We start from the raw sequence: 21075 nt of genomic DNA, 5'->3' as shown, positions 1-21075 counted from the left end.
CCCACTCACTTAACCTATCTATATCCCTCTGCAGACTCTCCACATCCTCTGTACAATTTGCTTTTCCACTCAGTTTAGTGTCATTTGCAAATTTTGCTACGCTACACTCAGTCCCCTCTTCCAAATCATCAATGTAAATGGTAAACAGCTGCGGGCCCAACACTGTCCCCTGTGGCACCCCACTCACCACAGACTGCCAACTGGAGAAACACCCATTTATACCAACTCTCTGCCTTCTATTGGTTAACCAATCCACTATCCCTGCCAATACACTTCCTCCAACTCCGTGCATCTGTATCTTATTTATGAGTCTCTTGTGCAGCACCTTATCGAACGCCTTCTGGAAATCCAAGTATACAATATCCACCTGTTCCCCTCTATCCACTGCACTCATTATGTCCTCAAAGAACGTAAGTTTGTCAAACAGGACCTGCCCTTTCTGAATCCATGCTGCGTCTGTCTAATGGAACCACTCCTTTCTAAATGTTTCGCTATTTCTTCCTTAGTGACAGCTTCAAGCATTTTCTCGACTACAGGTGTAAAGCTAACTGGCCTATAGTTGCCCGTCTTTTGCCTACATCCTTTTTTATTTTTATTTTTTAAGTTTCCTAACTTGTTTGAACCATATGGTTTGTAATAAATTTAATTTGTAATAAAAGTTCATTAACTATTGATTGATAATATATATCCATTATGGAGCAGTACTCCACATTCATTACACCAAAACTCCTTCCCATTAAGGTCAGGAGTTCTTCAGGGATTCATTGTCAGTTTTTTCCTGTGGTAAAATCACTTGTTTATTGCATTGAGTGTTACAGGTTGGCTGTTAATTAAATAATCACCTTTCTCCAGCAAAGGTGTCTGTAATTATCTTCATTAAGTACAAAACACATTAAATCTTGAAGACTGGATGAGTTTTGTTGCAGAAGTGGACTGAAAAGCATCATGTAAATGGTTTTGCTTCATCCAGCAATTGAGAAGCCCTGTGGAACGGCACTTTCAGAAGTTGCTATCTCATTGAGATCTACTTTAAATTGAGTTTTTTTTAATGAAGTTTTGTGTCAATACATTGCTGTATCTTTCCTGAGCATTTTTCAAAAAATTCCATGTCTGGAGTTTTTATTTTAAATCTCCTTGTGCATACATTCACATACCTACCAGTTCAGTCACACCTCTGCCTGTCTGAGGAACACTCTGTTCAGCTGCTGTCCTGAGTTTGTCTAGCCCACCACTCTGAGATCCACAGTTTTCAGGTCCTAATGGAGACCTGCTAACTGCAGTAAGTAACCAGGGAAATTCAAAATTGCAGATAATGAGCATCAAGGCTAGCTCAAAATATTCTTAGGTTTCCCACAAAAAGAGTCAACCATACTCTTGGGATTAAAACATTTCAGTAACAGGGGAAAGCAAATATAAATGCTGGACTCTACTATCGGATTCTTGATTCCCCAATGCTGTTCTACTCCTATTCTATGAGAAAGGGGAGAGCATGGATTGGGTGTTGTTGGCCGTGGTGGATTTAAAATATGGAAGAAAATATCAAACTGAAATGGGTCAAGGACAGAGGAAGCAGACAGATCAATTGTCTTTATTCCTGCCATGTGCTTGGAGATGGAGGCTACCATTTTGTGTAACTGTTTTATGTCCTCCATTTTGTGAGATGAAGTTGCTTTTCATTCAGTGTTTTGAAGAAGACACAATGATGCTTCAGGTAATCTGCTGGACGTGGTGATCATTTCCAAATATGAAGTTATTTGTGAGGTGTTCTTTGGTTAGATATAACTTGCAGGTTTGTGAATGTTGGGGTCTGTGCCTGCCTGGAGTGATTTGAGCTGGATACTGAAGAGAACAAAGAGTCACAAATTGCTGGTTGTCATTTGCTGGGAGGAGGGCAACAAGCAGATGCTGGCTTGGAGCAAAGACAATAAAAAGGTGTTAAAGGTCAGACACATGACCTACAGCCAATGACACAGAAATGCTACATTTGAAGTGACAGGAAATGAATATAAAAGTGAACAGTTGATTGCTCTGGCAGCAATAACTCTCTTAAAAAACCCATCATTGCAAGGAAGAACCCCTACACCAAGGGCTCAGAGAAGAAAGGGTCGATCATTTGGCCAATGGAGATCTCCTATTTTGGTGTTATAAATTGGGCAAGTTGTCTGAGTGAGTATTGGTACAGAGGGAACAGCAGAATTCATGTTTAAGTTGTTGGCCGGGGTCAACATAGTTTCTTTGTTGCTTGTGCAGAGACAATAAAGTGTGAGCTTCCATTAATTATGAGTTGCATAGTGAGTTTCCCAACCTATTTCCAAAGAAACAAACAAACATAGAAAACCTACAGCACAATACAGGCCCTTCGGCCCACAGTGCTGTGCCAAACATGTACTTACTTCAGAAATTACCTAGGGTTACCCATAGCCCTCTATTTTTCTAAGCTCCATGTACCTATCCAGGGGTCTCTTAAAAGACCCTATCGTATCCATCTTCGCCACCGTCGCTGGCAGCCCATTCCACGCACTCACCACTCTCTGTGTAAAAAAAAACTTACCCCTGACATCTCCTCTGTACCTAGCTCCAAGCATCTTTAAACTGTGCCCTCTCGTGTTAGCCATTTCAGCCCTGAGAAAAAGCTTCTGACTAACATCACAATCAATGCCTCTCATGATCTTGTACGCCTCTGTCAGGTCACCTCTCATCCTCCGTCACTCCAAGGAGAAAAGACTAAGTTCACTCAACCTATTTTCATAAGACATGCTCCCCAATCCAGGCAACATCCTTGTACATCTCCTCTTCACCCTTTCTATAGTTTTCACATCCTTCCTGTAGTGAGGTGACCAGAACTGAGCATAGTACTCCAAGTGAGGCCTGTCCAGGGTCCTACATAGCTGTAATATTACCTCTCGCCTCTTAAACTCAATCCCATGGTCGATGAAGGCCAATGCACCGTATGCCTTCTTAACCACAGAGTCAACCTGTCCGGCACATTTGAGTGTCCTATGGACTCAGACCCCAAGATCCCTCTGACCCTCCACACTGCCAAGAGTCTTACCATTACTATTATATTCTGTCATCATATTTGACTGACCAGAATGAACCACCTCACACTTATCTGGGTTGAACTCCATCTGCCACTTCTCAGCCCAGTTTTGCATCCTATCAATGTCCCGCTGTAAGCTCTGACAGCCCTCCACACTATCCACAACACTCCTAACATTTGTGTCATCAGCAAATCCACTAAGCCATCCTTTCACTTCTTCACCCAGGTCATCTATAAAAATCACGAAGAGAAGGGGTCCCAGAACAGATCCCTGAGGCACACTATTGGTGACCGACCTCCATGCAGAATATGACCCATCTACAACCAATCTTTGCCTTCTGTGGGCAAGCCAGTTCTGGATCCACAAAGCAATGTCCCCATGGATCCCATGCCTCCTTACTTTCTCAATAAGCCTGGCATGGGGTACCTTATCAAATGCCTTGCTGAAATCCATATGCACCACATCTATGACTCTACCTTCATCAACGTGTTTAGTCACATCCAAAAAAAATTCAATCAGGCTTGTAAGGCACGACCTGCCTTTGACAAAGCCTTGCTGAATATTCCTAATCATATTATGCCTCTCCAAATTTTCATAAATCCTGCCTCTCAAGATCTTTTCCATCAACTTACCAACCACTGAAGTAAGACTCACTGGTCTATAATTTCCTGGGCTATCTCTACTTCCTTTCCTGAATAAGGGAACAACATCCACAACCTTCCAATCCTCCAGAACTTCTCCTGTCCCTATTGATGATGCAAAGATCATCACCAGAGGCTCAGCATCTCCTTCCTCGCCTCCCACAGTAGCCTGGGGTACATCTCATCCGGTCCCGGCGACTTATCCAACTTGATGTTTTCCAAAAGCCCCAGCACATCCTCTTTCTTAATGTCATGCTCAAGCTTTTCAGTCCACTGTAAATCATCCCTATAATCGCCAAGATCCTTTTCTGTAGTGGATACTGAAGCAAAGTATTCGTTAAGTACCTCTGCTATCTCCTCCAGTTCCATACCCACATTTCCACTGTCACACTTGATTGGTCCTATTTTCTCATGTCTTATCCTCTTGCACTTCACATACTTGTAGAATGTCTTGGGGTTTTCTTTAATCCCGCTCGCCAAGGCCTTCTTACGGCCCCTTCTGGCTCTCCTAATTACATTCTTAAACTCCTTCCTGCTAGCCTTATAATCTTCTAGATCTCTATCATTACCTAGTTTTTTTGAACCTTTCGTAAGCTTTTCTTTCCTTCTTGACTAGATTTACAATAGCATTTGTACACGATGGTTCCTGTACCCTACCAACCTTTCCTTGTCTCATTGGAACGTACCTGTGCAGAATGCCATTCAAATATCCCCTGAATGTTTGCCACATTTCTGTCATACATTTCCCTAAGAACATCTGTTCCCAATTTATGCTTCCAAGTTCCTGCCTGAGAGCTTCATATTTCCCCTTACTCCAATTAAACGCTTTCCCAACTTGTCTGTTCCTATCCCTCTCCAATGCTATGGTAAAGGAGATTCTGGAAATCCTGAAACACACACAAAATGCTGGAGGAACTCAGCAGGCCAGCATCTATGGAGAGGAATAAACAGTCAATGTTTGAGCCGAGACCCTTCAGTAAGACTGGAAAAGGAGGAGGGGAGAAGCCAGAATAAGAAGATGGGGGGGAGGGGAAGAAATACAAGTTGGAAAGTGATGGGTGAAGTCAGCTGTGGTGAAAGGTAGGTAGGTGGGGAAGGGGGGAATGAAATAAGAAACTGGAAGCTGATAGGTAGTGGAGGCAAAGCGCTGAAGAAGAAGGAACCTGATAGGAGAAGAGAGTGGAGCATGCCTGAAAGGGAAGTAGGAGGGGCACCAGAGGGAGGTGATAGACCGGGGAGGAGAAGAGAAGGAGTGAGAAGGGAACCAGAATGTGGAATGGAAAAGAAGAGAAGAGCAGGGAGAAATTACTGAAAGTTAGAGAAATGGATGTTCATGCCATCAGGTTGGTAGCTACTTCTCCAACCTGAGTATGGCCTTATCATGGCACTTGAAGAGACCATGGACAGACATGTCAAAATGGGAATGGGAAATCGAATTGAAATGGTGGTCACCGGGAACTCCTGCCTTTTGTGGCGAATGCAGTGAAGCTGCTCAGTGAAGTAGTCCCACAATCTATGTTGGGTTCTAGTTTTAAATCGTTTCATAAAGATCATCTTCCCATGACATCCTTTCTCATTAAAGTGAATTCTGGTTAATTGGGCCATCAGTTAATCGGGACAGCCGCTTATTTGGGACAACTCTTAAAAAACAAAAACTAATTGAGAAAATAGCCAGGTTTCTTTTTGTTTATTTGGGACACTATGCCACTTGATTGGGATAGGAGACAGTTGCCAAACCAGTTTCTAACTAACATCAGTTGTATGCACTTGTGTGACCATTAAGCACTATATTGTGCTTAGAGTGAACTATTTTTAAATAGCATCAGTCGTGTGTGTTTCTGTTCAAAAAGCAGTGATTTTCATCACTGATAGTTGACGAGAAATAAGCAGCAAGACAATTGAGAACTGTTTTGCTCACTGTGGTTTCAAACTTTCAGGCTTGGAGATGGCAGAAACAGCCAGGAGTGAAAATGGAGTGATTTCACTACTTCAGCATAAGGAACTAGGAAGAATTTGAAGGTATTGACAAATTCTTCAAATTTAACAAACTTCACGTCACATGCAGGTGATAATAAACCTGATTCTGATTCTGATCACCTTGAATGTTACAATGAAAATGAAGATTAGGAAGATGCAATTGCCGACGTTATTGCATGAAGGCAACCCATTATCCGCACGAGGTCTCTATGCTGATTTTGTTCATTTACCGACAATTAAATGAACATGTACACTGGAGAAATTCCTCCATTGGTAACTATTAAGAGCTAATTCAGTCTTATAATACTGTAGTCATATTGATAGTGTCCTAATTTGTTCTGTATTTCATTTAGATACACAATTTGTTACTCAGTTAAACAGTAGTTTGTCTTTTTTTATACTTTTTTAATTATGTCCATGAAACTTCAGCTAATTGGGACAGCCGCTTAATTGGACCAAGATTTACTGGTCCTGATGTGTCCCAATTAACCAGAATCCACTGTATTTTTTGTACTAAAATCAACACAACTTGCAACAATAAAAGCGCTGTCAATCACTAACTCTAGAAAATTTTTTTTGCAAATTCGGATGAGATTATGTGCATCCCTCCCTAAATTTCAAAAACATTAGGATTATGCCAAGATGCTAAAAACTACCATTGATGCCAATGCAATTGTAATATAGTATCATGGTACCAAAAATATTCATTGAGATAAAATAATTAGCCCTGGATGATTATGCAAACATTACAATATATTTCTGATAAAGATTACCAATAATATCAGCACTTCGCTAATTATCAGAAGAGCACAGGAAGGTACAACACATTATCTTCCTGTACTAAAATAGATTGGAGGACATAGATTTTTGTTCACAGTACCTTTTTTGATTTCAATCACTTTCAAGAACACTTTGCAGCACATCCTAGTGGCTGGAATAAAAGCAATGATACAGAAGGAAGCAACAAAGCATTGCCTTGAACTAGGGGAACATATTAATAAAGCTTTAGGAGAAATGATGGAATTCTAGCATATCAGGGAAGAAGAATAATACAAAGACTGAAACTAACAGTTTCCTCCAAGATACCCAGGAACTGCTGCTCCCTGTAAGGATAACCAGCCTCTGGTTCCCAAGATCCTAGCACAGGAACAATTTGTGAACTCAATTACTTTGTGGAGCTGGAGGTTAGGAAATAAAGCATTTTAACAGGCATTACTCAAACTGTTGAAAATACAAACTAATGTACCATAAAATCAATAGGAAGATAGAGGTAAATTTTACACATGGTCACATCATTTGCTTCTCCTGTTTCAGATCATTATGCAATGCAGATGCCCGAACAATGGCCCCTAACCAAATATAACACCTGACATTTATCAGCTTCACTCACTGGAGCATCCTGGATGTTCCACAACACTTGTCCAGAAGGTAGAACAGACACTTCTGATCTTACACAGAAGCAATAAGCTAGTTAAAAGGGATAATTACGTTGTGGATGAAGGGGGTGAGGTGGAAAAAGAAGATTTAGTTTGATTATCAAGGGTGTGGAAGACAAAGCATTGGTTGCAAAAGGAGAGGAAAAGATCAAAAACAACAGAATGGTACAGGTGCAATGTAAATGTCTAGGATTTTCAGAAGCAACCCAGGTAGAAGGCAACCAAATGGTAATGCAAGCCTAAAGCCTTTAGTAAGACCTGCTACATTGTTCCCATGGGTCTTATTTGTGCAATAGAATTCTACGCACCTGACATCAAACAAGCTTTATATGCCATTTGACGTCTTCATGCAGGCCAGTGGCATTCGTGCACAAATGAGTCACATCTACAAAACGAACCAGCAACAATTTTAGCCTGAAGACTTCTTTTCCAATCTGGACCTGGTCCTCCATACTCAAAAGTAGTATTGTTATACTCGATCACCAATCAGTTAATGATTAGGTGTATCAATGATTAATTTGTTTATAAACCAACCCATGGCATGTAAAGATTGAGAAGAATCTAGCCATGGTTATGTCTGACTCACAATATCCATCCCAATCACATAAAAATGGAAACAATGTAATGCTTTTCCTGCAGAGAAAGGCTGTATGTTGTGAAAGATGACACAAAAGACTATAGATTCTTAAGTCTGAACAAAGGATCTGCCAGAGGAACTCAGCAGGTTGAGGAGTGTCTGAAGGAGGAAAGGAGTTGTAGATGTTTCAGGTCAAGACACTGAGAAAGAAAATGGCTTTTGGTACACTATTCCATTGAGTTGGGTTACCATGTTCTCTATGGTAGCTCAAATCCAGCAGCCCATAAAACATAGAATCCATCCACAGATTTGATTTCCACCATATCTCCATTGTTTTTTGTTGCTTTCTAGTCTTTCAGAAAATGAGCAACACAAACTATAATCAGGCTACTGAGTTATCTAAAACGTGAACTACACACACAAGATTGGTTTTACTAGTTGCTGCTACCTACCAGACTTAAAATTATTCAAAGTCCTAAAGTTCAAAGTTCAAAGTAAATTTATTATCAAAGTATGTATATGTCGCTAAATACACAGTGAGATTCATTTTCTTGCAGGCATTCACAGTAGAACAAAGAAATACAATAGAATCAGTGAAAAACTACACACAAAGACCGACAACCAACTAATATGCAAAACAGACAAACTGTGCAAATAGAAAAAATGAGATTTTTTTTAAAAAACAGAAAACATGAGTTGTGGAGACCTTGAAAGTGAGTCCATAGGATATGGAATCGGTTCCGTGTTGAGGTGAATGAAATTGTTCTCCCTGATTCAGGAACCTGATAGTTGGAGGGTAATAACGGTTCCTGAACCTGCTGGTGTGGGATATAAGGCTCCTGTACCTCCTTCCTGATGGCAGCAGTAAGGTGAGAGCATGACCTGGATGGTGGGGGTCCTTGATGGAGGATGCCGCTTTCCCTTGCAGATGTGCTCAGTGTTGAAGAGAGCATTTCCTGTGATGGACTGGACTATATCCACTACATTTCTGAAGGCTTTTCTATCCTTGGGCATTGGTGTTTCCATACCAGGCTGTGATGCAACTAGTCCAGATACTCTACACTGTGCACCTATAGAAGTTTGTCAAAGTTTTAGATAACTTGTCGAATCTGCATTAACATCTGAGGAAGTAAAGGTACTGCCATACCTTCTTTATAATGGCACTTACGTGCTGACAGCATGACCCGTCCTCCAAAATGATAATGCCAAGGAATTTAAAAAGTTACTACCCTCTCCACTTCTGATCCCCTCATGAGGACTGGCTCAAGGGCCTCTGGTTTCTTCCTCCTGTCATCAATAATTAGCTCTTTGGTCTTGCTGACGTTGAGTGAGAGGCTGTTGTTGTGGCACCATTGAATCAGATTTTCAGTCTCCCTCCTGTATGCCAATTTGTCACGACCGTTGACTTGGCCAACGACAGTGGTGACATCGGGAAACTTAAACATGGCATTGGAGCTGTACTTAGCCTCACCGTCGTAAGTGTAAATCAAGTAGAGCAGGGGGCTAAGCACACAGACTCGTGGTGCACCTGTGCTGACGGTGATTGTGGAAGAGATGTCGTTGCCAATCCGGACTGACTGGGGTCTGCAAGTAAGGAAACCGAGGATCCACTTTCACATGGCAGTATCGAGGCCTAGGTCTTGAGCCCAGCGAGTTTTGAGTGGATGATGGTGTTGAATGTTGAGTTGTACTCAATAAAGAGCATCCTGATATTTACATCTTCATTGTCCAGATGTTCCAGGGCTGAGTGAACAGCCAAAGAAAAGGCATCTCCTGTTGACCTACTGTGATGGTAGGCAAATCAGAGTGGATCCAAGTCACTCCTCAGGCAGGAGTTTACTATGTTTCATCAAGGTCCTTCATCACAGTGGATATAAGTGCTACTGAACGATCATTATGATCTTTGATACTAATTGAATATAAATGGCATATTTAAAGTCATAAAATCAGCATTATACGGACAATTAAAATATAGAAAAATACATATAGACTCCACTAATTTCTGGTGAATATTATTTAATTTATGTTGTACATAAGTTCACAGCACTGTTTAAACCTTGGCTAAAACAAAAGTTTCATGTAACCTCTTAAAACAAGGCAGACAGGTGAATTCTAGAACTCAGCATCCCACTAGCTGAAAAAAAATCACTGACAGACCAATTAAAAATAATCACAGTTGTGCTTGAGGACTAATCTGGAGGATCATCACCACCCCAGGTGTGGACTGCCATATTCCCAAATCACTCAGATTACACAAAACCAATTTACTGATAATAAGAAAGCAGTGACTATTGTCAGCGGTGCAGGTAGAAGCATTAAGTTGCTTAAATGAAAAAGGGAAGAACTGTGGAAAAAGGATTTTATGGTAGACTTACATGGTTTTTCAACCACGAAATAGAAGGTTAATAGCTAGGTGCAATAACTCTCCAAGGGGTTGCCAGTTAAAATAGATGCCCAGATTTGGTGTTATGGAAGTTGAGGTGGGGAATGGAGATAGTTTAGTGGTTTTTATTTGTTGATTGTTAAAATATTCTGCGCAGATAGAGAAAATAAATCAAAGAGGTTAAAATTGAATTTTGGCCTTTATATCTAAAAGTTGAGAGTAAAAAAGGGACAGAAGCTACAAGTCCCTGGCTGGACCATACCTGGGCAGTGTAATTCTGAGCACAAGTACCTCAGAAGAAGGTAGAAAAGGAGATAGAAAAGGCACGACAGAAGGGCAGTCGTTATAATCATTGGGGATTTCAACATAAAGCTGGATTGGGAAAACCAAGCCAGTACTGGACCTCAAGAGAGAGAATTTATAGAATATCTAAGGGATGGCTTTTTAGAAGAGCTTTTTGTTGAGCCCACTAGGGGATCAGCTGTGCTGAATTGGGTGTTGTGCAATGATCTGGAGGTGATAGGAGAGCTTAACGTCAAGGAACCCTTAGGGAACAGTGATCACAATATGATCGAGTTCAATTTGAAATTTGAGAAGGAGAAACTAAATTCCAATGTGTCAGTATTTCAGTGGAATAAAGGAATTTACAATGGCATGAGAGGGGAACTGGCCAAGAGTTGACGGGAAAGGGACACTAGCAGGAAGGACAGCAGAGCAGAAATGGCTGGAGTTTCAGCAAAACATGAGGGAAGTGCAAGACAGATATATTCCAAATAAGAAGAAATTTTCAAATGGAAGAAAGACACTACTGTGGCTGACAAGCGAAGTCAGAGCCAAAGAAAAGGCATACAGTGAAGCCAAAGCTAGTGTCAAGATAGAGGATTGAGAAGATTTAAAAACTTGCAGAAGGAAACTAAGAAGATCATTAGGAAGGAAAAGATGGATTATGAAAGGAAGCTGGCGACTATTATTAAAGAAGATACTAAAAGCTTTTTTAAGTATATAAAAAGTAAAAGAGAGTAAAAGGACCAATAGAAAATGATGCTGGAGATATTGTAATGAGAGACACAATGGCAGAGGAACTGAATGCATTTTTTGCATCAGTCTTCACAGTGGAAGACATCTGGAATATACCGGACATTCAAGACTGTCAGGGAAGTGAAGTATGTGCAGTGCAGATTACGATTGAGAAGGTGCTCAGGAAGCTTAATGGTCTGAGGGTGGATAGATCTCCTGAACCTGATGGAATGAACCCTCGGGTTCTGAAGGAAGTAGCCTGGAGAGATTGCGGAGGCATTAACAATGATCTTTCAAGAATCGAGATTCTGGCATTGTACCAGATGACTGGAAAATTGCAAATGTTACTCCGCTATTTAAGAAGAGTGGGAGGCAGCAGAAAGGAAACTATAGACCTGTTAGCCTGATATCAGTGGTTGGAAAGTTGTTGGAATCGATTGTTAAGCCTGAGATTACGGAGTACCTGGAGGCACATGACAAGATAGGCCAAAGCCAGCATGGTTTTCTGAAAGGAAAATCCTGCCTGACTAACCTACTACAATTTTTTGAGGAAATTACAAGCAGGGTAGACAAAGGAGATGCAATGGATGTGATGTATTTGGATTTTCATAAGGCCTTTGACAAGGTACCGCACATGAGGCTGCTTAGCAAGATAAGAGCCCATGCAATTACAGGGACATTACTAGCATGGGTGAAGCATTGGCTGATCAGCAGAAAACAGAGAGTGGGAATAAAGGGATCCTATTCTGACTGGCTGACAGTTACCAGTGGCGTTCCACAGGGGTCAGTGTTGGAACTGCTGCTTTTTACAATATACATCAATGATTTGGACTATGGGAATAATGGATTTGTGGCAAAATTTGCCAATGATACAAAGACAGGTGGAGGAGCGGGTAGTGTTGAGGAAACAGAGAGCCTGCAGAGAGACTTAGATAGTTTAGGGGAATGGGCAAAGAGGTGGCAGATGAAATACAATATTGGAAAGTGTATGCTCATGCACTTCAGTGGACGAAATAAACGGGCAGACTATTATTTAGATGGAGAGAGAATTCAAAATGCAGAGACGAAAAGGGACTTGAGAGTCCTTGCGCAGGATACCCGTAGTGAAGAAAGCGAATGCAATGTTGGCATTCATACCTAGACGTATAGAATGTAAGAGCAGGGGTGTGATGTTGAGGCTCTATAAGGCATTCTTGAAACCACACTTCAAGTATTGTGTGCAGTTTTGGGCTCCTTATTTTACAAAGTATATACTGATATTGGAGAGGGTTCAGAGAAGATTCACAAGAATGATTCCAAGAATGAAAGGGTTACCGTATGAGAACCTTCTGGAAGCTCTTGGGCTGTATTCCCTGGAGTTCAGGAGAATGAGGGGGGATCTCATAGAAATATTCCAAATGTTAAAAGGCCTGAACAGATTAGATATGGCAAAGTTATTTCCCATGGTAGGGGAGTCTAAGGCAAGAGGGCATGACTTCAGGATTGAAGGATGTCCATTTAGAACTGAGATGTGGAGAAATTATTTTAGTCAGAGGGTGGTAAATCTGTGGAATTTGTTGCCACAAGTGGCTGTGGAGGACAAGTCATTGGGTATATTTAAAGCAGAGATAGATAGGTTTTTGATTAGCCAGGGCATTAAAGGGTATGGGGAGAAGGCAGGGGAGTGGGGATGACAGGAGGAATTGGATCAGCCCATGATTGACTGGTGGAGCAGACTTGCTGGGCGGAATAGCCTACTTCTACTCTTATATCTTATGGTCTTATGAAGCAGTTCAGATTGACCAGAGTGAAATATGGATTCCAAAGTGTTTAGTCAGCAAGAAAGATTAAAGAATCTGGGATTTTCTTCACAATGCAAGGATATGTTCTCAAGACTTTGAGGGATGTTGAAAGAATTTATGGAGAGAAACTATTTCCCTGCGTTAGTGAATTTCAGAGTAGGGCATTGTCTAAAAATATGAGCTAGGCCTCTCAGAAGAAAATTTAGAAAATACTTTACATTCAGAGGATATTAGAAGTTTAGAACTCTTCTGCAAACAGAAATTGGCACCAATTGTTAATTTGATAGATACTTAATGGCCAAATTGGTTGAAAAATTGGGGAATTCAGGTACTTAAGATATAGGACTATCGTGATAGTATAGAATCCTGGAACTGGCTCAAAGGTGTTAAATGCATACTTATGACCCAAGTTTGCTTCTGGAAAGCTCTCTGTGCTCACTGCTCAAAGACTGCACTATAGAACTCACAGTGTTTGTCATTGTCTTAAATGATTTGAAGTTCTATGTCATTACCTTAAGCCTTAGTACATCCAAAGACTCATAACAAACTGCTCGGTTTTAAATTGACACAAATCCATATTAATTATAAAATACTCATTATAAAAAGGAGCATTTAATTGGCTGTCCATATCAATAACTTTAAATTGTCTTAATTAGCTGTTTTCCATTGGGCAGAGTTGCATTTAATAATTTCAGTTTTGTCTAAATAATTGGTATCCCAGCAAGTGAAACTTTAAATTGCAATTTAGTCTTTGTTCCTGTATTTTTCACACCAATTAAAAGGGAAGATATACGCCCAGATATTTTCCTTTGTGGTGCAACTGCTTTCCAAGTTTTAATCAAATTATAATTTTTATGTGATTTCTGAGTCATTGTACAATGCATTAAGTTAAATCTTTAATTAAAGCTTTTGCTTCATCTAGAAACTGACCATTGCTTACAGTGAACTTCTAAAAGACTTGCATTCTCTTAGTCATGCGCAAATCAAGGGGTAATATCACTGTGATATTGTTAATGAAGTAAGTGGGAGAAAGGAATTGATGTCAATGGGTTTCTCCCATGTAATGAGAAATACAAATTATGAGAGAATATTAACAATATAACATTTGTTGACTTTCAGAAGATCTGTTTAATATTTTACAAGTTTCCCCAAAGAATAAAACTAATTCAGAACACATTTTAAAACAATTCTTTTTAGAAATTAAATCACATAACCTGCTTAAGAATGAAATATTCAACATTGCTGAGCTCCATGCAATACGGGGTCTGGAAAGTTAGCAATTTTCTTCCATAGACATTCTACATGAAGAGGGACCCAAGAAGTCCAAAGAAGCCTTTACATCATATGACCTGCTTCTTGCTAGTTAAAGGGGAGCTGCTCAGATAGAAATCCACCTCAGACAGGCTCTGATTAAAATACATCTTACGCTCTGCTTTGGGTGCTTTGACACGCCGACCTTAAGCCTCGTGTGCAATAGGATTTTGCAGCTGCAGGACTACAGTAAACAAGATGATTGGCCTATTTGGACAATGATCTCTCAGCTCTTCTAGGACATATTATTTGAAAAATAGATTCAAACAACTACTTCAACAAATTACATCACCACAGACCTAAAAACAGAAAATGCCACAGATATTCAGCAGACACAAGCGTGACTGCCGATGCTGGTCACTTAGCATGTAAATCCATCAGTGTCATTCATTGCATTAGGTTCAATTCCTCTACATCAGTGAGACCCAACACAGACCGGGGGACTGAACTGCATCCAGTACCTTTGCTCCATCCACTATAACAGTTAAGATCTCCTGGTGGCTACCCATTTTAATTCCACTTCCTATTCCACACTGACATTTCAGCCCACTGCCTCTTCTATTGCCAAAATGAGGCAGAGCAACCTCATATTTCATCTTGGTCATGTTCAAAATGACGACATCAGCATTGATTTCTCTAACTTCCAGTAACCATACCCCTTTGTCTCTCCTGACTTTTATTTTCCCTTATACTTCTGACTGCTTCACCCCTCCCCTGCCCTCACATCTTACCCATCACCTACACCTTCCTCCCTCCCCCTAACACAGAACAATTCTGTAATAACCAAGTAGTCAGTCCTGAAGATGTTGGATGAGGGGAAATATTGGCAAGGACTTCACAGAGAGTTCCTCAGTTCTGTTTCAAAATACTGCCATAAATGTTTGAGCCCAGAGAGCCCTAGGATCTAATGTCTTACTTGAACGGTTTTCGACAGTAATGGTGCAAAACCCTTTCATTAATGTATTGATCAGGTTCGCTGTCTCTCCCAAAAGAAAATGTTCAAGTATCAACTTGAACCCTCAACCCTCTGACTCACAAATTCAATTGCTATTAACTGAACCATTGCTAAAACTAGCTAGATTTATGCGGAGATCTATAAATTTAAGATCAACACACAAAGGAGCTTGAAGAACTATTGATGGAAATGAATTGTCAACATTTCAGGTAGCAATCCTTCATATGGGTTGCAAAGTAAGAGGGTCGATAGCAGTATAAGGTGGGGAAAGGATGGAGCAAGAGCTGGCAGGTGATAGCTGGCTCCAAGAAGGGAGGGGTTGAAAGGCAGGCAAGGGAAGGAAGAGAGAGGGAATGATGCAAAAAGATGGGAGGTGATAGAAAGAAATGACAAAAGGGCTGAAGAAAATGGAATCTGGTAGGACAGGACAGTAGATCATTGGAATAAATGAAAAAAGTTGAGGAAAGGAACCAATGAGAGGAATGTGTGGGTGATGGGCAGACAGACAGTATTGGAGGAGGGAAAAGAGTTGAGGGACAGGGACCAGTGGGATCAGGATAATAAAAAAGGGCAAAGGGAAATAGTTACTGGAAGTGTTTGTGTCAAGGGTGGGCAGTGAAGGTGAGAGTGATAAATCTTAATGAAGAATCCACCACATGTTCAGAATCTGAAATATAAACACAACATTCTAGAAATGCTCTGCTAGTCAAGCAGCAACCATTGAGAGAGAAAAAACCAAATATTTCAAACCCATAACCTTCTCTCAGAACTAAGAAAATTTGGAATGCAGGCAGTGCGCATGTGGAGAGAACAAAAGCCCCTTTCCAACTGAATGACAACAGTGGTGAGAGTGCGTAGAGAAAGCTTATTAATTACAGTGGCATTGTCAAGTGGAAAGGTAAATAAAACAATTATTAATGAAAAGCAGGGAAATCCAAATTGAGTGTTCACTTTCCACAACACCTCCCATTTGGTTCACAAGTGATCCTAAGTTTCTAATAACCTGTCACTTGAATTCTCCATCCTATTCACTCTATAGCAACACACAGAAAGTGCAGGACGAACTTAGCAAGTTAGGCAACACTTATTAATTCAGACTAAATCCATTAATTAATTCCAATGCATTTTCCCAAATATTCATTTGTAGCTGTGCTACTTTATCTCAGCTGTAACTAGGTTTCCTATCAAAGTAATTAGCGCCACACTGTAGGCGACATCATTAAACACTGTGATTACATCAAAATAGGTGATTTATAATAATTAGTGAATAATTAATCAACTTTAACTGTAGTATTTTTTAGGAATTCTCTCACTATACATACCAGAACACACAGATCTGTGCACATCTAGCAGCAAAAATGAAAACAATTGTAGTTAGATGCAGATATAAAGGTTGGAAAGAGTTGGGGTAAAAAACCTGTCTCTGGCAGATACTTGGAAGTATCAATATACCCTCAGTGCCCAATTGATTAGGTAGTCTACCTCCTACATCTAATAGGGTGACCACTAAGTGTATGTTCCTGGTCTTCTGCTGCCTTAGCACATCCAACTCAACGTGCTGTGCAGTCAGAGATGCTCCTCAGCAAACCGCTGTTGTCACAAATCGTAATTTGAGTTATGGTCACATTTCTGTCAGCTTGAACCAGACTGGCCATTCTCCTCTGACCTCTCCCATCAACAAGACATTTATGACCACAGAACTGCCGCTCACTGGATGTGCTTTTTTTTTTAATTTTCTTTAGGTTTTTGCCTCATTCTCTGTAAACTTTAGAGAGGGTGTTGCATGAAAATGCCAGGAGATCAGCAGTTTCTGAGACACTCAAACCACTCCCTCTGGCACCAACAATCATTCCACAGTCAAAGTTACTAAGATTCCATTTCTTCCAATTTCTGCTGTTTGGTCTGAACAATAACTGAACCTCTTAACCATATCTGCATGTGTTTGTGCATTCAATTGCTGCCACATGATTGGCTGCTTAGATATTTGCATTAATAAGTAGTTATACAGGTGTACCTAATTAAGGGATCACTAAGTGTGTATATCATAATGTACCTCAGGAGGAGAAACTTGTATCACATTTAACGCTAAAGAGTCAGACAAGATTGCGACTACATGGTATGAATTATTGATGGAATGTCACTATTGGATGGAAGGAGTATCTAGACTAAGATAACTACACGGGACCATTCACTAAACAAGCTGGTATTTCTTTTCCCTTTTCCTATATTACGAAGTCCAATTGGTTCAGTCTCTGCCTACTTGTATTTGCTCTCCCCACATTCTGGCCTCCTACCTTGACACAGTTCAGATGTGGCTGTGAATCAGGGCAAAGCATGCCCTCGCCCACTGTCAGCACATTCTCAATTTTCAGTTGGGTTATTCAATGCATCCTGCACGTTGAAGATGCCAGTCCTACTGTGAAGATCACCAAATCCACAGCAGGACTCCATTCTCTGCCTGAACAAGTCAACCAACAAACAAACTGATGTGCATCCCTCAGTTTTATAATAGCAGAATTAGCTGCGAGTGAAACTAAAGTTACTTTATTGGTTCAAGTATCAATATTTCCCCCCTTAGAAATGCAATGTAATTCACCATTCATTCTATAATTTATTTTAAACAGCATGTCAGCAGGGTATTCCATTTAACGTTTTGCAAATGTTAGTTCATGGAGGGTAAGAGGAAATGCCGGGATATATTACAGAATCATTGAGGATAAATATCCAAAAGGTAAGAACTTCATGAGAGATCAGAGTTAACTATCCGATAGAAATGGTTCGCATCTACCGGTTCTGATTGTGAGCAAGTCACCTTTTAGAGATAATTTAAGACCTTCTTTTACTGTACTTTAGGATTAAAGAGGTTTTTTTTGTAAAAGGTTGCCGAAAATTTATGAAATGTTGCAGAAGACCTGACGTCCTGAGCTATGCATATACATCATCTTCATAAAGTTCCGACTTTTATTCCCACATACTGGTGTACAAACTTACCTTAGGCAATTATACAAGACGTACCATTCAGCAAATTCAGCAACTGTCCCCAAAAACAGATTTGGAAACGTGGCGGAACTGAACTCTGTAAAACACCTCACGGAGGCCAGCAGCAACACGACACGGCGAGGTACTCGGAACTCAGCCTGTCTAGTTAGACGCCGGTCTGAACTGCGCCTGCTGCCCCAGCACGAGCGAAGGCGAAGCAAAGCGAACCAGGCCAGGTACTTTGACAGTGCAAACTTACCACTGCCGGCCGAGACTCGAATGGGTCAAGGAGGAATTTACCTGTGTTCTCCCTTCGTTGTTTCACGGTCATGTGACCAGTGATTATTACCCCTCGAGAATTATTTAGGTTAAATCAAAAGCAACCCCTCCCCTCCCCTCGTTTGCAGCCGAGGACTGGCAGAATGGACATTTGTTTTGGCTGAATCCTTTGGGTTCTTGCCAGTGTGCCGCCGGTTGCCGGGGACGCTGCAGTTGCCAAGGCTTCGACCGCGATCTCCTTCCTTAATCGATTGCCACCCGCTGCCTGGTCCGCTTACACAGAAAACGATCCCAAACTTACATTAATGACTGCACGGCCAGGGCTTTTGAATTAACCTACCATATATTATTTATATTAGCATGTCGTTTCCAAGACTAGCCTGGTCCACCATCTGCATCTTGTGCGAAAACACCGATCCAACCAGCCCAGAGGGTTTTCACCTTCCACTCGACCAATGCGAATCCCTTGGCCACTGGTTGTACCCACCAGGTACAGTCTTACAGAAGGGACAACCGTAATTAGACTTTCCCTTTGGGATGGGTTGATGTTTTCCTGGGCTAGTGGCTTGATTGGACCCCGTTGTCGAAAATCATTAATTCTCCAAATCCAAAACTTGTTCCAATTTCTTCTTTGCCGTCTTGTGCCGCCCATCAAAATAAGCCTATACACTGTAATATTGGTTGTTGATGTTGTTTCTATCCCAACCATACCGCTTGGTGGTGAATTATATTACCTTGCGTGTTAAGTGTTTCAGGTCATTGGACGTGCGGATGATCGAGCCGAAACGGTTATTTGTTTGGCTCCACAGATGCTGACTGGCTTGCTGAGTGTTTCCTGTACTCTATCTTAAGTTGAAATTTCGAACATCTGCAAGTTTTGCTTTTTTTTTAATTTTGGAAATTAATGTCGCCCCAAGCCACCGCCTATAATCAGGATCGGTTTCGTGATACGGGGGGGGGGGGGGGGGGTAACTGTTTCATTTCTACGTCTTGCAGATCACGACTTTAGATTTCTGAAGCTATTATGCCGAAATATTACTCGACGATCTTGTGCGGCTGGGAAGATTTCTCTTAAAATAGCAGAAATTGCGATCCTGTTAACTGACCATGAATTATTATGCAAAATCGCCAGTATCTGGATACGGGATAACGTGATACCATAACATGTTAAGTGTCGTGTGCTTTCATCAACCACTCCTCAGCGTTCAGCCTAAAAGACTCGACTATCATTTCGATTTGAGAATCCAAGTTACCGTACGGACTTCAACTAATACGTGTCACTACAAGCAGCTGCATTGTCCTCTGATCCGGAGAAAATTTGTGTTCGCACACTTTCCTCTACTAGAGGCTACAGGGTAATTGGATTGAATGAAACATATACAGTTAAGTGAAAGTGGCACAAAGCTAGGCCGACAACAACAGGTTGTGAATAAAACAGGGCCTTTGTAAAAAAAACCCGTAGATGGTGGAGATTTAATGTTGGTTCTATCTGCAGGTAAATATGAACACGAAACACCGGTCGAATTGTATGTGAATCAAGATCGTCATTTTATAGTAGATTATGCATTCGCTAAAATAATTTCGACTTCTGAAAGATCAAATTAATGTTATTCATCAGAACATGAAGTAATTTATTGAAGTGTAATTAAAATGGTGATTTTAGAAAGCACTGCAGGAGGAGGCAGTTTATGGTGCATTAGATTATTTTTAATTAATATAGCAAACATTTGAAAGTAATCTCCTATTAGCTGCAGTGTGTCTTCGTTTTACCTTATTCAAGATTAATCTTCAAACTTATTTAAACTTAACTGATCATTTCTTACGTGTCATTTTAATATTCCCATTTCGTTGATCGATATGTCGAAGGAATTGCCCAAGTAGAGTCCTACGGAGATCAGTCCAAATTGGAACTGAAATTGAAAATAATCATAACCAATTGAATAAAAATCGCTGTTTAGTCCTCGAACTTCAGCGCAAATGATCTCGATTTGGGGCTCTACGATGCTAGCCTTGTGTTTGATTTATTGTTTGCTAAATGCTTGGAGGTTTTCTAAACCACGTAAACTGGGAGTGACTACCAGTCAAGACAAGCTGGTCGATTAGTTTGCAATTTTACAATTGCGTTTATTTCCTGAACGTTTGATTCAGAACTGCGCATTCCGCGGTGTCTTAGTGTTGTGGTGGAACATGAGCAGGTTTCATTGAGAGTTTAAAATCAGAAAAGACTTAGTTCATGAACTCAAACCCGTTATTTGTTCAAATGAAGTTGGTTTTCGATACAAGCCAATAATAACTACAGGGAAATTACCCTGGTTCTTCCACGTCTCAAAACTGAACACAAGACTGGTGAAGCTTATTGGCAACACCCGTCAAATCGAACAGCAACAGATCAGACAGCGCAGACTTAGAGCGCCAGACTAGATTTGGCATTCCTGGAGCCAGTTCAATTATTACATCGAATGTTCAATTTGGAAAGAGGATCTGATGCCCTGCCGGTACTTAAAAACGGCGCTCTTTTCAAATAGTTAGTAAATCCATGCTTCAGTGGCACCGAAGTTAGCTGAATGCGTTGGTCGGGCTGGAATGGTTTCCACTGCTAACTCTCGAAAACTCAGCGCACTGCCATCACAGACACCTTTACGCTAGTTTCCCCATAACTACGAGCCTCGCGGCAAGATTCCGCTCGCAAACTCTTAGC

The sequence above is a fragment of the Mobula birostris genome, chromosome 15 (genome assembly GCF_030028105.1).
Source record: "Mobula birostris isolate sMobBir1 chromosome 15, sMobBir1.hap1, whole genome shotgun sequence".
NCBI lineage: Eukaryota > Metazoa > Chordata > Chondrichthyes > Myliobatiformes > Myliobatidae > Mobula > Mobula birostris.
This window is presented reverse-complemented; position numbering follows the sequence as displayed.